The 15,125-nt window shown below is 50.4% G+C and overlaps 1 long non-coding RNA gene across 1 annotated transcript; it reads right to left on the bottom strand.

Moving 5' to 3' along the window:
* Nucleotides 1–639: 639 nt before the first annotated feature.
* LOC146757586 (uncharacterized) lies at nucleotides 640–13,893 on the bottom strand. The gene is made up of 3 exons (XR_014936104.1): nucleotides 12,178–13,893; nucleotides 11,127–11,247; nucleotides 640–1,063 (listed from the first exon to the last, which is right to left on the bottom strand). It is a non-coding gene; the product is annotated as an uncharacterized LOC146757586 (long non-coding RNA).
* Between the last annotated feature and the right edge of the window lie 1,232 nt (nucleotides 13,894–15,125).

Genomic DNA, 15,125 nt, shown 5'->3' with positions numbered 1-15,125 from the left:
TCTTGGACTGCATAAAAAATATATTTTATAGATAATTAACAAAACTTTTATTTTTATTAAATATTTCCTCTTTTTATTAAAACATAAAAAGAGGAACATGCACGGTTCAGTTCCATAGATCCTGAATTGTAAGATCAAATTCTCATTCCAAGTTGCTTCTCTAGTTTCCAGACTTTAGAAGAGTTGTAGCCTTATATTCTTCTGTATTACATCCTTTCTGGAGTAAAGTAGTATCTTCCACCTAACTTTCAAATGGCAAATCAAGCCTGACTATCAAATTATGCAGCTCTTCCATTGCTCCCTGATCCAACAGCATCATCAGTGTCTGCTGCATTTTTATATTACTGAATGAGAATTAATCCTTCTCATCAGCTCATGCTTGACACTGCCATCTTCTTTCTCACCTCTTCATTCAAATACTACATAGAATAATCTATGTAATTTTCTTTCATTCTCATACATGTGCTTCTCTCTGCTTTAGAGATGCTCTCTGCTGATGTTCCCCACTGGCAGCAGCGGAAGAGCCAAGGCTGTCTCTGAAAAGAACCAATACTTCCTTCTTGCTGCTTAACACTGCTTAAGCTGCAATCTGAGCCCTCCCTGGCTTCCTTAAAACAAGAAGAGAACGATCTTCTGCAGGTACTCCCTCCTCTCTATCCCAATGAGTATTTTGCACAACAGCCAATGCCAATACGGAACGTATTGCAAATATTGCAAATACGGAACTGCAAATGTCGCCGTTTCTGTGAAACCTTTCCAGATGTCTCGTGACTAAAGCAATTTCTACTCCCTCATTCCTCAAACCCTTCCCACACAAAAGCCTTCACAGATCAGATGGTAAGAAAGAGGGAATTCTATGGCCACAGCAATAAAGCGCGCAGAAAGCCCATCTGTTGCAGACAGAGGAGTGAGCCGTGCTTAACCAAAACTGCTTCAGCGCACGCTTACAGTAAGGCACACCTACCTTGCGCTGGTCATGCAGGATGTTCGTGACGCAGCTCCAGACTGCTCTCCTGAGGCCCAGCTTCATTTCACGGCCACTCACACTCTGCTGCTGGACATTCTGCAATGGAAAAGCCACCGGATGCAAATCCCATCCCTCACAGATGGCATCAGACCTCCGCTCTCATGGCAGTAGCATTCACAGCTCCGGGGGAGAAAGCAGACGTGTGCTTACCGAGCGAGCGCTGTTTGCTGCCAACTGCTGGTAGGAACCCACGCCTAACCCTACAGTACCAACAGTAACCTATGCCTAACTCTACTATGGGAACAACAATCTGCTCCTAACACTACAGCAAGAACAGGAACCTACTCCGAACAGGAAAACAACAACTCCTAACACTAAACCTACTCCTAAGCCTACTCCTAACAGTAAAACATGAACAAAAACTTATGCCTAACTTGAAAACATGAACAACAACCTACACCTAACTCTAAAACTAAACTTAACCAAAAAAACCAACAAGAATAACTGGGTAAAGATGGGACTGGGGGCCCACAGGACGTGGCTGCAGAAGAAGCCCGAAGGAGGAGCAGATGTTACAAAAAATGCCACCCAGCTAATGCCGGGGGCAGGGGCCGAGCAGCGGGTAAGGAGCTCAGTGCCTGGACCAGCCACGGTGGAGCTGCAATGGTGCCAACGCGGGGCCTGGCACGGTGGTGTGGTGCCAGGCCAGCTATGCCGCGGGCGCATCCACCTCCATGGGCTCCTCTGGAGGTGGATCCACCTCCATGGGCTCCTCTGGAGGTGGATCCACCTCCATGGGCTCCTCTGGAGGTGGATCCACCTCCATGGGCTCCTCTGGAGGTGGATCCACCTCCATGGGCTCCTCTGGAGGTGGATCCACCTCCATGGGCTCCTCTGGAGGTGGATCCACCTCCATGGGCTCCTCTGGAGGTGGATCCACCTCCATGGGCTCCACATGGTTGCTCGTCACCAGGCTGGTGCAGGCGCGATGGAACTGGGCTCTCTTACCCCTCTGCCTGGTGGTCATGGCGGGCCCCCTCCTCCTTCTCAGTCCTAGGGCCCCCAGCTCCATCCTCCCGCATGAAACAGGGGAAACTTCCACCCTCGCCCTCTTTGCAGCTGACATGGCTGTTAACTGCCACAACTGTCAGAGGCAACTGCGTTGCGCACGGCAGCGGTGACCAAGGTGATCTTGTTGTGATCTTCCTCTCCCTTAGTGACAAGGAAGGGGCCAGGTAACGGGATGGGAGACTCAGGCTGTGATTGCCAAAGCTATAGAGGTGCCAGGGTGACCTGGAGCCTGGCACTCAGCAGCTTTACAAATGCTCCCTCCTGGCCACGTGCAGCACCCCTCTGGGACCACGTGGAAGAGCATACAAAGAAAAGGTGCCTGAACTCATCTGGGCTACAGCTGGGGGTCTCTGTTGGGAACCGGGATTTTTCTATGGGGAGCATCAGGCAGCTGGAGCAGAAATGCTCATGCTTTTCCCAGCACACATCTTACGAGTTCTCCCCTAGGACACCCCCAGGATGAAGAGCATGCTCCAGCCATCCAGCGGCAGAGCCGTGGGAGCACAGGGCTTCCTCATGCCCTTGCCCAGCTCCTGTGGTGCTGCCTGTCTCCCCTCTCCAACACATCCCCCATCGAAGGCAGCCCTAGGGCAACACGGCAGAGAGCCACTGGAACCAGAACCTGGGCTTCTCAGCCTCAGTTCTGCTCATTTTTTACCCAACTCTGCCCACCCACCTGCTTCTGCTGCTCGCCACGGAGCAGCACAAGCCTCCTGACAACACATGGCTATCAGTACGAGGAGGAAGGCAAGGCAGGTGGGGGCCAAGGCCCCCAGAACTCGTGCCATGCTGCTACCACCACCGCTACAGCCACAATGAGAGCTGCAACTGGGGCACAGAACTCCTAAGGCACGCAGCTGGGCATTGTGACCTCATTGTGACAAGGCAGCTATGCCTCTGGAGGTGGATCCACCTCCATGGGCTCCTCTGGAGGTGGATCCACCTCCATGGGCTCCACATGGTTGCTCGTCACCAGGCTGGTGCAGGCGCGATGGAACTGGGCTCTCTTACCCCTCTGCCTGGTGGTCATGGCGGGCCCCCTCCTCCTTCTCAGTCCTAGGGCCCCCAGCTCCATCCTCCCGCATGAAACAGGGGAAACTTCCACCCTCGCCCTCTTAGCTGCCGACATGGCTGTTAACTGCCACAACTGTCAGAGGCGACTGCGTTGCGCGCGGCAGCGGTGACCAAGGTGACGTGGTGAGGGTTCTAAAATGGCGGCCGCACTGCTGGCACTGGTGTTCCACATAGGATGAGGAGGGGGCTGGTAATAGCAGGACAAGGGGAAACTGATTTAAGTTGAAAGAGGGAAGATTTAGGTTGGATATTAGGGGGAAAGGTTGTTTACTAGGAGAGTGGTTAGGCCCTGGAACAGGCTGCCCAGGGAGGTTGTGGGTGCCCCGTCCTTGGAGGTGTTCAGGGCCAGGCTGGACAGGGCCCTGGGCAACCTGATCTACTAAAGGTGTATGTTTGGTAGCCCTGCCAGGCAGGGGGGTTGGTTCTTCATGATCCTTGAGGTCCCTTCCAACCCGGGTCATTCTGTGATTCTGTGATACTGGTGTGTGGCTGTTTGTCCCAGCGCGCTGACCTTTTGTCTTCAGGTTCACCAACAAGACTGTAACTGATTTATGGAGGAGGCAAGTGATGGGTGCTACTGTGTGACAATCAACATCACTTTGTGGACATTTGAAAGCACCTTCCTCCAGAGCTGTTCACCTCCAGAAGAGGGTGCTCAGAAGTGTTTACTGGCAGAAGATCTGGCTCCAGCTTGGTATGGGAAAACTGGGGAATGATACCATCGTGTCCTGTGAAGAACAGGAAGCAGGTGGGCATCCCTGCTCCCTCTTGTCTGCTGGCAAGGCCCAGAAGATGAGATCCCAGAGCCAGAAGCTGCCATTCCAAGGAGAGCTGACTCAACCATTTTGGATTTGAGCTGTCACACCAAGGAGAGCTGACTGAACCACGTTGGACTTATTTGTAAGTTTATACTATCATTGGAAACTGTTGCCGTGGTCACAGTCATCGTCAGCGGAACAACAACTCCTGATGACCCACCACTACTGAAGATCAATGACTGAACTACAAAACACGCCAGATCCATGGTGGTGACTCTCTCTCCCTCTTGCTTCCTATGAAGACTCCTTGATTCTTTTTCCTGTCTTTTCTATTGCCCGCCTTCCCTTCCTAATCACCCTAAATCGTAATAGCATCCATCCTCCAACATTTGAACCATGCCCAGGCATACATGTATGGACCTCCTCTCCTTCCTATAAATTGGAGCGGGACAGAGAACCGCAAGGATTGTCAGCTCCCAAGTCATACAAGTATTGCATACAACACAGATTACTTCATCTGTTGGCCACGCTGTCTCTGCATACCACCAAGCGAGGACCTGCAGTGCCCAGGCGAGACGATGTGCCTGGCAGTGCAAAGCCAGCCCACGTGTGTGCAGATGGCAAGGAGCGTGTGGCACTGTGCACCGACAGCCCTTGCCTGCCCAGGACTGCGTGTGGAGGGCGTTCTCCACTGCAGCCCTGCCCAACAGTCAGTAGGGGTGTGCACCCATGATGGCAGTAATGAACAAACTGCTGCTTCACAAAGATCTTGGCCTGATTAGAAATCTTTGAGTAGTGCTGTTACAGCAGACAGAATGTGATAAGAGCAAGTAGTCTCCTGTACTTCACATCCTTGCTACTTTGTTCTGGGTGTTGTCACTGAGCAGTGTCTAACACAAGTTCTGCCCTGGTCAGCTGGCTGCCTTAGCTTGAGCCCTGATGGCAATGCCATGACGTGATGTTAGTATTGCTGTTTTCTCCTCGTCAGAATACTCTGTCTTTTGAAGGAAGCAGCTTCTTGGTTATTTTGTTTTGTTGTTGAATTTTATTGAATTAATTTACAATATCTATATTCCGTATAGTTATAGATGTTTTGAATATGATCATGTGTGGTGCTGAGATTTTTTATAGAAAAGCTATACTCAGTTCAGAAGGTGGAATAAGGATTTTAAAGAAAGAACCCCCTGTTGTGTTGACCAGTGATGATGCTCCCACCCCCTGACCAATGGTGGAGAGGAGCATGAAGAGAGAGGTGGTGCTGGGGGGATCTTGGGGCTGCTGGGCCTGTCATACTTCTTCCAGGCAGAGGTTTTACAGGTGTTGCATGATGCCCCCAAGCTGACCCCGTGGGGGGGGGGGCACTCCCACATCCTGAAGGATGGTGGAGAGGAGCGGGAGGGCAGAGTTGGTGCTGAGGGGGGCTGGGAGCTGTGGGGCCTGGTATGCTTTCCCCTGGCTGTAGTTTTCTGGGTGTCGGATGATGCCCTCAAACTGACACCCTGCGGGGGCTGCTCCAACCTCCTGAAGGATGGTGGAGGGAAGTGGGAGGTTGGTGACAGTTCCTGGGGGGTGCAGGGGACTGCTGGGCCAGTTGGCTTCCCCCAGGCAATGGTCATCCGTCTGTTGGATGATGTCCCCAGGTCTATACTCTGCTGTGGTCGCTTCCATCCCCTGATGGATGGTGGAGGGGAGGGTGAGGGCAGAGATGGTGCTGGGGGCTGACGGGCCTCTCAAGCTTCCCCCAGGCGGTGGCTGCCCCCAGGTGATGCTCTGAGGGAGCCACTGCCAAGCCCTGAAGGATGGTGGTGGGGGACAGGAGGGTGGTGTTGATGCCTGGGGGCAGCTGGGCCTGCCACTCATCTGCCAGGGTGCTGCTGTTTGGGTGCCAGCCGATGACTGCAAGCTTCCAAACCAGGTGGGTCCCTCCTGTCCCCTGAAAGAGGTGTTGATGCCCAGGGTGGATAGGGGCTGCTGGGCCTGATGTACTTCCTGGGGGCCACGGAGCCTGGGCTGTTGGGCTACAGGGGCCGCAGTGGGGGCAGTTGAGCCCAACAGCCATCAGGCCTGGCAGGGGCCGCTCTGGTGGTGCTCTGCGGCTGCTGGGCTGGTTGTTGTTGGTGCCCTGTCTTTCTGTCCAGCGCCTTGAGGCAAGGAAGCTGTTCGTTGAGGTGAGCAAGCCATCTTTCCAAGTACCACTTCCTGCAGGCAGTATTCTCGTCTGCAGCAGCTGCAGCAAGGCGCCTGCAGAGAAAGAAACATGCTGAGGGCACAGGAGAACCCCCTGCTCTCCTTCCTCACAGTGCATGGTAGAGCCACCCTCAGCTCCCGGCCTGTCTCAGGCCCAGCAGTAAGAACATGCAGCAGGAATGGCTCAGCCAGTTAAAACATCTGACAGCATCAATCTCAGACAGTGTTAGGCAACAACTAACTGGCTTCTCTATGCTGCTTTACCTAGAAATGCCTCCTGGCTCACAGAAGCCCTATAGTAAAGAGGGGGGCAGGATGGGGTTGGAGGTGAACAAGAACTCACTGGTTTATCTGCCTCCGTTGCTTGATAAGACGGTAGCATGAAAACATTGCCATTGGCGTGGTAACGAAGATAACCGCACCGAATCCCAGGCAGTACTTCTTGATAAAATTATCTACTGCGGCATTTGCATGTTCCTCACCATCCGCACCTGGAAAAACAATGTGGATCTGTTTCACCAGCTGCTGCTTTGAGTGACATGGACAAGAACAACCACAGGAAGGATCCCGCTCCGGGCTGCTGTTGTGCCTGGTGGCTCAGGGGAAGCACAGCAAGCTCTGGAATGCGGGGTCTGTGCACAGGAGGTACTATGGAGGGTCCTGTTTCCTCTTCTTATCTGCTGAATGTGGTTCTGGTGGCCTAGTTCCCAACAGGACAAAGTTCCTAAGTCCCTGGGAACTGGCTGCAGTGGGAGGGGAGCAACCTCTAACCACAAAGCCACTATGAGCGGCCCTTACCTGGAGTGACAGTTGTTGTCTGCATGGCCTCTTTTACTCTCAGGGGGACAGTCAATGTGCGAACTCTGCCGTTTTGAAATGCAATCCAGTGCATAGGTGCTCCACCTGTCTCTTTAGAAAGGAGGTAAGGGAGTGGGACTGTAAGTAACTGCTTCTCATCAGGAAGATGGTACAGTTTCTCCACATGTATTTCTAGAAATTCAGCTTCACAAGTCTTTCAGGGAACAGACGGAAATACACCTACCACGTGCTTTGTCTTTCTTGATTTTCATTAGCAGAGAGGGCAGTGTCTGCAAATACTTTCCTCTTTCCAGGGCCTCTTTCTGTTTCTCAGGACCTAAACAGAAAGCATTAAGATAACTTTCAGACAAACAAGGTATTAAACTGAATGGTCTTTTCAGTGCAGCCAGTAACGACAACAGCCACCCCTGGGATGCCTGTGGGGTTCCAGCACAACTAAGGATTTAGCACGGCCTTCCCTGGAGGCACTTCTGCAACCTAAGAATGAGAACTTTTCACCACACACTACAACTTACATAAACGCATAACAGCATCACTGAATGGGACCAGGGCATTGTGCGAGGGCAGGGCACACACACACAGGTGTGCATTCTCACTCACACCTGCAGACGCGCCTGGCTGACATTAGGACTGTGAGCTGGCATCTCTCAAAGGAACTAAAATCTCATGACGTACCCATTCGAATCGCTGGGGCTTCTGTCCTGGAGCTCAGCTGGGAAACTGGATGCCATTCAACTCCACTAGGAGCTGTCAACAAACACAGACAGAGCAGCTCCTGTCAGACACCTGTTTAGACTGGAATGACAGCACTGCTCCACAGCACTCTCCTCTCCCTGCCACACAGAAGCATCTGGCAAATAGTTGTTGGGTGCCTGCAGTGGTACCGTGACAGTCCAAAAAGGAGCCGTGTGCAGAACTGCCTGGAGAAGGGAAGGGGGTGGAAGAGGAAGGGCAAGATCTAAAGGCCCTTTCCTGTGGGATTGCCCTGAGGCTCACAGGCTGGATTGTGCTGAGGCTTTGGCAAGGCATTGCTTATAGGCACAGCCGTAATCAAGCATCGATGAGAAACATCTCCTGGTGTTGATGCCTGGGGGCAGCCAGGCCTGCCACTCATGTGCCAGGGTGCTGCTGTTTGGGTGCCATGGTATGCTGTCATTTCTCTCTTCCTTAGGGACCGGCAGTGACTGGAAGGGGCTCAGGTGATGACATGGCACCCAGACCTGGGTCAAAAATTGCAAAGCTGCAGAGAGGCCAGGTGGACAGTTGGCTGGCACTCAGCAGCTTTCCAGATACTCTCTCCAGGCCACGTAAAACAATCTTCAGAGAAGGCATAGAAGAACATTTGGCCCCTCAAGTTTTTCTTAGTGGGGAGATCTCTGATGTACGGAGACAAAGTCAACGGGATGCTGGGAGCATGCAGCACCCAAGAAACAGTGACTACCCAAGCTTATCATGGGGAAGAAATCACCAGGCAGTGAAAAGATGACCCCCCCCCCTGAACTTCCACAGCCAAATATGAGCAAAGATCATGAGATGAAGACTGGTGACTTACCTCTGGCATCCACCCCAGGCTCAGGGACACGACTTTGCTTTGGAAAAGCATCAAAGGGGCCTGCAGGCACAAGAGTGATCAGACACAGGTGAGGAGAGCTTCCACTGCGCACAGGGGTCTGCTTTGTTTTTTTTTCCTGCAGTGACATGTGAGGACTGGCTGCAGGTCAGGGAATGACATGGCCCAAACAGCAAAGGAATAGGAGCAAAGACTGGCAAGGGCTGCCTTCCCACTGAAATGTGACAATTCTCCAAGTAAAGAAATACTCATGACTGATCTGTGTATGACCTTCAGAGCACAAAGAGACTTGAAAGACCTTTGGAGGTCCTTATGTACCCAAATAAGCTATTACAGCACTAATTTTTCTACCTCCGAAGAAACAGACACTCACAACTTACCTCGGAGTTTCCTCTGAGGCACAAAAGCAGTCTCCATCCAGTCGTCTGGAGCAGTACCAATGTCATCATCTAGAATAAAGAACAGAAGAGGGATGTTCCCATTGCATGTTGTGATCTTCCTCTCCCTTAGTGACAAGGAAGGGGCCAGGTAACGGGATGGGAGACTCAGGCCGTGATTGCCAAAGCTATAGAGGTGCCACGGTGACCTGGAGCCTGGCACTCAGCAGCTTTACAAATGCTCCCTCCTGGCAACGTGCAGCACCCCTCTGGGACCACGTGGAAGAGCATACAAAGAAAAGGTGCCTGAACCCATCTGGGCTACAGCTGGGGGTCTCTGTTGGGAACCGGGATTTTTCTATGGGGAGCATCAGGCAGCTGGAGCAGAAATGCTCATGCTTTTCCCAGCACACATCTTACGAGTTCTCCCCTAGGACACCCCCAGGATGAAGAGCATGCTCCAGCCATCCAGCGGCAGAGCCGTGGGAGCACAGGGCTTCCTCATGCCCTTGCCCAGCTCCTGTGGTGCTGCCTGTCTCCCCTCTCCAACACACCCCCCATCGAAGGCAGCCCTAGGGCAACACGGCAGAGAGCCACTGCAACCAGAACCTGGGCTTCTCAGCCTCAGTTCTGCTCATTTTTTACCCAACTCTGCCCACCCACCTGCTTCTGCTGCTCGCCACGGAGCAGCACAAGCCTCCTGACAACACATGGCTATCAGTACGAGGAGGAAGGCAAGGCAGGTGGGGGCCGAGGCCCCCAGAACTCGTGCCATGCTGCTACCACCACCGCTACAGCCACGACGAGTGCTGCTACTGGGGCACAGAACTCCTAAGGCACGCAGCTGGGCATTGTGACCTCATTGTGACAAGGCAGCTATGCGGCAGGGCATAGTGACCTCACACCCCCAGGCTGCAGGCTGGGCCTCCTCACGGGCTGCTCCTCCTGTGCAGCAGGGATGCATAGAGTGGGTGCTTGTGGCACCCCTTAGTGGGTGAGTGCCAGGCTGCTGTGGAAGAATTACTGGGAGCGTGTCCCGCTGGGCAGATCTGTTCCACCGCAAGGACCAGGCTCCCCCTGGGCTTGCTATGGATGCTGTCCCTGTGGCTGAGGCTTCCCAGTCATGTAGAGCAGCAGGAGACCATGGCAGATATTTTCACATTTACATTGTGGAAATATAGAATTGTGGAATGGTTTGGGTGGGAAGGGACATTAAAGACCCAGAGACGCTGTCAAAAGATAAAGAAAATCGATTCGGTGTTGTTTTTACTGCTTCATGCAAATCAAAAGATTGCGTTTTGTCTTTTAATGCCCAAAAAAGCCATTTCTTCAGTGACATTATATTTGTTGTCACAGACTCTAACAAAAATGCAAACTGAGCTTTATCTGTAGCATCAATACTTTAGTATTTCATATCTTGAATTTGACAGTTCCCTCCCAGCCAGTTGCCTGTGCCTTTCTCTCAGCCCATGAGAGCACCACTTACTGCCTCTGGGGACTTGGAAACTGGCAGCATGATGACCAGTACACACACAAACTGCAAAACGGCTCCATAGAAGAGTCCGTGGCGCAGCATGTTCTCCATTAGCATGGGCTCAGGGATCTCAGGTGGCCAGAAATGCAGTTCAGCAGCCATAGCGAAGACAGCTGCTGCTCCACTGCTCTCACAGAGGCTGCCTGCTGTAAGGGGGGAAAAAGAGGCATCGTTACTCTCAGGCGCTGCGATGGGGTTAATATTAAACTCTCAAACTTTCACAGCAAATAATAACATCCGCTCACAAAGAAAATGTGGAGAGGCCACAAAAGAGAAAAACCAGTCATTAAAATCTTTGTATTTAGACATTCAAACTAACAATGTACTTTGTCTTTACCTAACCGTACCATTCTGTGCTAGAAATACGATGTTTTGCTGTAGAGCATAACTTGGAGAGACCAAAAGCAGCTAAAACATGCTCCACTCAGTAATTTGACCATCCGCTGATATTTGGTTCTTATCTCCCTTGCTTTCCAGTCACTCACTCTTTAGAAACACGCAAATCACATTGTCAAGGACTACAAAAACACTGTCAGCCAAAAAATTTATGCTGGCAGAATCTTAACATTAGAAATGTGTCTAAGTTGGTTGCAAAGAAGAAAGTGAAGAACAACACAGTAACCAAATACTACCTGATACATAAGGCTTCTCTCACACATCCTGAAAACAGAACCACCAGCCTTAATGAACTCTGCTCTTCAGACACTGACTGAAATTCAAGTATTACCTGTAGCAGCCTGGATCTGGCAATAGTCAAAGAATCTTTTACCTCCAGCTCCTTAGCATCAAAGGACCGCAGATACTGCTGTGGCAGAATTTCATTGAAGCCTTCAAAAGAAGCTTGTGTCTGTTCCTCAGCGCCTCAGGAAAGTCTCCATTCTGCTACCAGCCTGGAAAAGACACAGAAGGATCATTTAAAACGGGCTACGCTAACCCAAGTTCATCTTTGTTAGTTTGTTTTGAAATGAACCATAAGCTGTGTTAAGAAAAATGCTGGAAAGTTCTGGGGATAGAGCACTGTGTAACTGTATTCTAATTGTGTTCCCAACCTTCATCCTGCACAAACAATTTTAAGTTAAAACCCTATGTTTCCAACCACTCAACTATGGAAAGCATTTTAGGCTCCAACAGGAGGCAGCATCTTCTCACTGTTGATATTAATGAGAGCACAGGAGTCCCTTGCTAGCCGGAGGAAGAAAAAAATGCAGAGCTGTATTCATCTAATATGTTCCATATTTGTTTCTGTTAATCACGAAACTTTGCTCTGTGGTAGAAACTCCACTCTCCATTAAGAAAAGGGAGAAAAGCAGGCAGGAGACCCAAAGAACCTGAACCCAGGGAGAAGCAGATATTATGCTGAATTCAAGCCTAACCTGTCAGGAGAACTGGAATCAAAAGGAGAGATGAAACTCTGGGGAACGCAACACAGGACCCATAGTGTGACAAAAGAACATTGCTTAAGCTGCAATCTGAGCCCTCCCCGGCTTCCTCAAAACCAGAAGAGAATGATCTTCTGCAGGTACTCCCTCCTCTCTATCCCAATGAGTATTTTGCACAACAGCCAATGCCAATACGTTCCTTCTGCAAATGTCGCTGTTTCTGTGAAACCTTTCCAGATGACTTGTGACTAAAGCAATTTCTACTCCCTCATTCCTCAAACCCTTCCCACACAAAAGCCTTCATAGATCAGATGGTAAGAAAGAGGGAATTCTACGGCCACAGCAATAAAGCGCGCAGAAAGCCCATCTGTTGCAGACAGAGGAGTGAGCTGTACTTAACCAACACTGCTTCAGCGCACGCTTACAGTAAGGCACACCTACCTTGCGCTGGCCACGCACGAAGCTCGTGATGCAGCTCAAGACTGCTCTCCTGGGGCCCAGCTTCATTTCACGGCCACTCACGCTCTGCTGCTGGACATTCTGCAATGGAAAAGCCACCGGATGCAAATCCCATCCCTCGCAGATGGCATCAGACCTCCGCTCTCATGGCAGTCACCACCGCCCTGCCCTGGGCAGCGCTTCCACTGCCCTTGCTCCTGCCACAAGACACCAACGTGTGCTTCTAACGCGGCTCCACCATGGGATCCTGTATGCAACAGAAAAACACACGGAGGCTGCCAGTCACTGCAACACGCGCGCTGTGAAACCCCTGGCACTGCTGAGTCCCAAGAGAAGATGAGAAAAGCGTTTGCCTGCCATGGACTGGCTGTGGTGGGATTGAATCCTGCCTTCGAATCGGGACACCCCCAGGGAGAGCCTCCTGGGGACCCAAAGACTTACGGCAGCGCCAACACAGCAGGCAGAAACGCGACGTGCTCCTGACTGCCCGCACTGTTCAAAGCTCCCTCCCTCTCCCTCTCCCTCCCTCCGCCCTATGAAGGCAGCCCTTCAAAGCAACCAACACTTGAAAAAAAAACTTAGACTCAGTTAACCTGGACAGTGTTACCCAGGGTTGTGAGAACAGCTTAATGATATCTGAGAACCGGTCAACTCGTGAGCCTGAGACCTGGGATCCTCCATCCTAGGGTGGAACTTTACTGGAGCATGTGGATGCCACAGCAACAAAAGGGCTGTGTATAATAGACTGAGAGTTTGCTGAGTTTCTTGGTTTACAGAAAGCAGAAATAACTCAGAAATTACAGCTGGACTTTGAACCTTAAGGACTGCCAAGAAAGAAGCCATCTGCTAAACCCCTGAGCTGCAAACTGTCAAGGAACTCCATACGTTCCCAGGAATGACAGGAGGGTGCTGACCATGGATACACAGCTACGGACTGATGGTAAACCTCAAACAGCTTGAAGTGAGTAAGGGATGGCCAGGGTGCCTGAGGGCAGTGGCTGCACTAGTGCTCAATATTCAAGAAGCCCATAAATCTACACTGGGCCAAAGGATACCAGTTTTAATATCTCATACATTGTTTACCGTATTGGTGACAAAAAGGGGGACATCGGTTCATTGGTTCTCACCCCAAAGATTCCTGAAATACCAGGCCATCCTGGTAGAGTAGGGTGATGTAGAAATAATTGTGACTAATATTGTCAACCCAGTATCTTTCCTTAGTGGAACTCCCGGAGAACCAGGATTACACGACTGCTTTGAAACAACTGAAGCTGCACATTCCAGCCGGTCAGTCGAACTTGAAGGACGAACCCTTAGAAGATGCAGAAGACGCCTGGTTTACCAGCAGCCGCAGTTTTATGAGACAAGGAGACTGTAAGGCAGGACATGCAGTAACTGCTACTGACCAGGTGACCGAAGCACAACCACCAGCTGTGGGGACTTCCCCTCAGAAGCATGAAATAACTGCCTTGACAAGAGCTTTAATCATATGGACAGATGCTAAATATGCGTTTGGGTGCCACACGCTCATAGTACCATCTGAAAAGAGCAAGGATTGCTCACACACAAGGAAAACAGCCTGATGTAAATCTATCAATGGCTATTATATGTTGTAAAGGACATCAGAAATGTAACACTGTACAGGAAACAGAAAATAAGCTGATAGATCAGATGGCAGAACAGGCAGTTGAAGAGGGCTTCAATTCCAGACGGTAAACTTAAAATCTCTGAAGCCAAGTCAAAACCTGTAAAATACTCTAAAGAGGACAGGAGTCCAATTAATAATTTAGAAAGGAAGAGAGCAAGCTGACAGATGGGTGCATGCCCAAATGGACACACTGTTATGCCCTTTAGTATTTTATGGAAACCGGTTATAAGGGAAGATAAGAGAATATATTGGGCAAACCAACACTACAAAGTACAGTCCCAGTGCCAGGAACAGGGCACAAGTGGGCCTCACGGGAAAGGGCCTTCCAGGGCAACAGTGGCAAACTGATTTCACAGAACTCACAAGAAAAGGGGGGGTATCGCTGTATGAAAATTTCTGTAACCTTAGAAACAATTGAGGATGCTGCTGCAGGTGCCTGATGGACAATCCAAGAGGAAGTATCCTGTTTATCCAAAGTTTCATGGCAACATGGAGTAGGCAGGGATAACACCGATTGGGGAATAGTTTTCTCTGAACCTTGGGATAAACTTACTAGTTGCCAAATTTAGGATGACTAAAACAGTTTTTCTTAGTCTGCATCACCTTGCTACTCTTGGTGTGTTTTACTTGTGTTGTTATAAGATGCTTTTTGTGTCTGTGCCAGGATACCAGAAGGGAATATGGGGTTTGGAAGAGACATGAGCTGAGACAAAAGGTAGAGAGTGGAGCCTATTTTGAGACCCATTAAGAATCTAGCAGGTAAAAGCCTGCTAGATTAATGAAAAGGGGGGAATTGAAGAGTGAGCAAAGCCCCAGAATGGAGGCAAGGTAACACTCTGCTATAGAAAGGGAAAGGAGAACTTCACAGAAACCAAGACAAAGGGTAACTGCAGATAGTTTACATTTAAAAGTGCAGGGATAGGGGGAATTACAGACACTTAGTCAAAATAAAACCAGAGAAGAGGGCACTAAAGATAAGAAGAAATTGTCCGGAGACCTCTGACAAGAAGAAGGATTAGATACCCCCGGGCAAGATGATGCTGACATGGGAGAACAATAACAGCAAATAACACCAAGAAGAAAACAGAAGAAGAATTTCACCCCAAAACAACGGCAAGGGTCACGGGGAATGGGGTCAGGGGGAATGAGGGAATGGGGTTGTGAGGAATGGGGCCATAGGGAATGCAATGAATATGTAATCAAACTGAGGAGGAGACTATTGATTATGTATTAGCTTAACCTATATCTGTAACACACTTTTCTCCTTACGCTGTGCAGCTTT

This window comes from Coturnix japonica, chromosome 20, assembly GCF_054131305.1.
Source record: "Coturnix japonica strain WE chromosome 20, WE-NBRP24, whole genome shotgun sequence".
Lineage (NCBI taxonomy): Eukaryota > Metazoa > Chordata > Aves > Galliformes > Phasianidae > Coturnix > Coturnix japonica.
The sequence above is the reverse complement of the archived record's forward strand: the minus strand, read 5'-3'. Positions and strand labels throughout refer to the sequence as shown.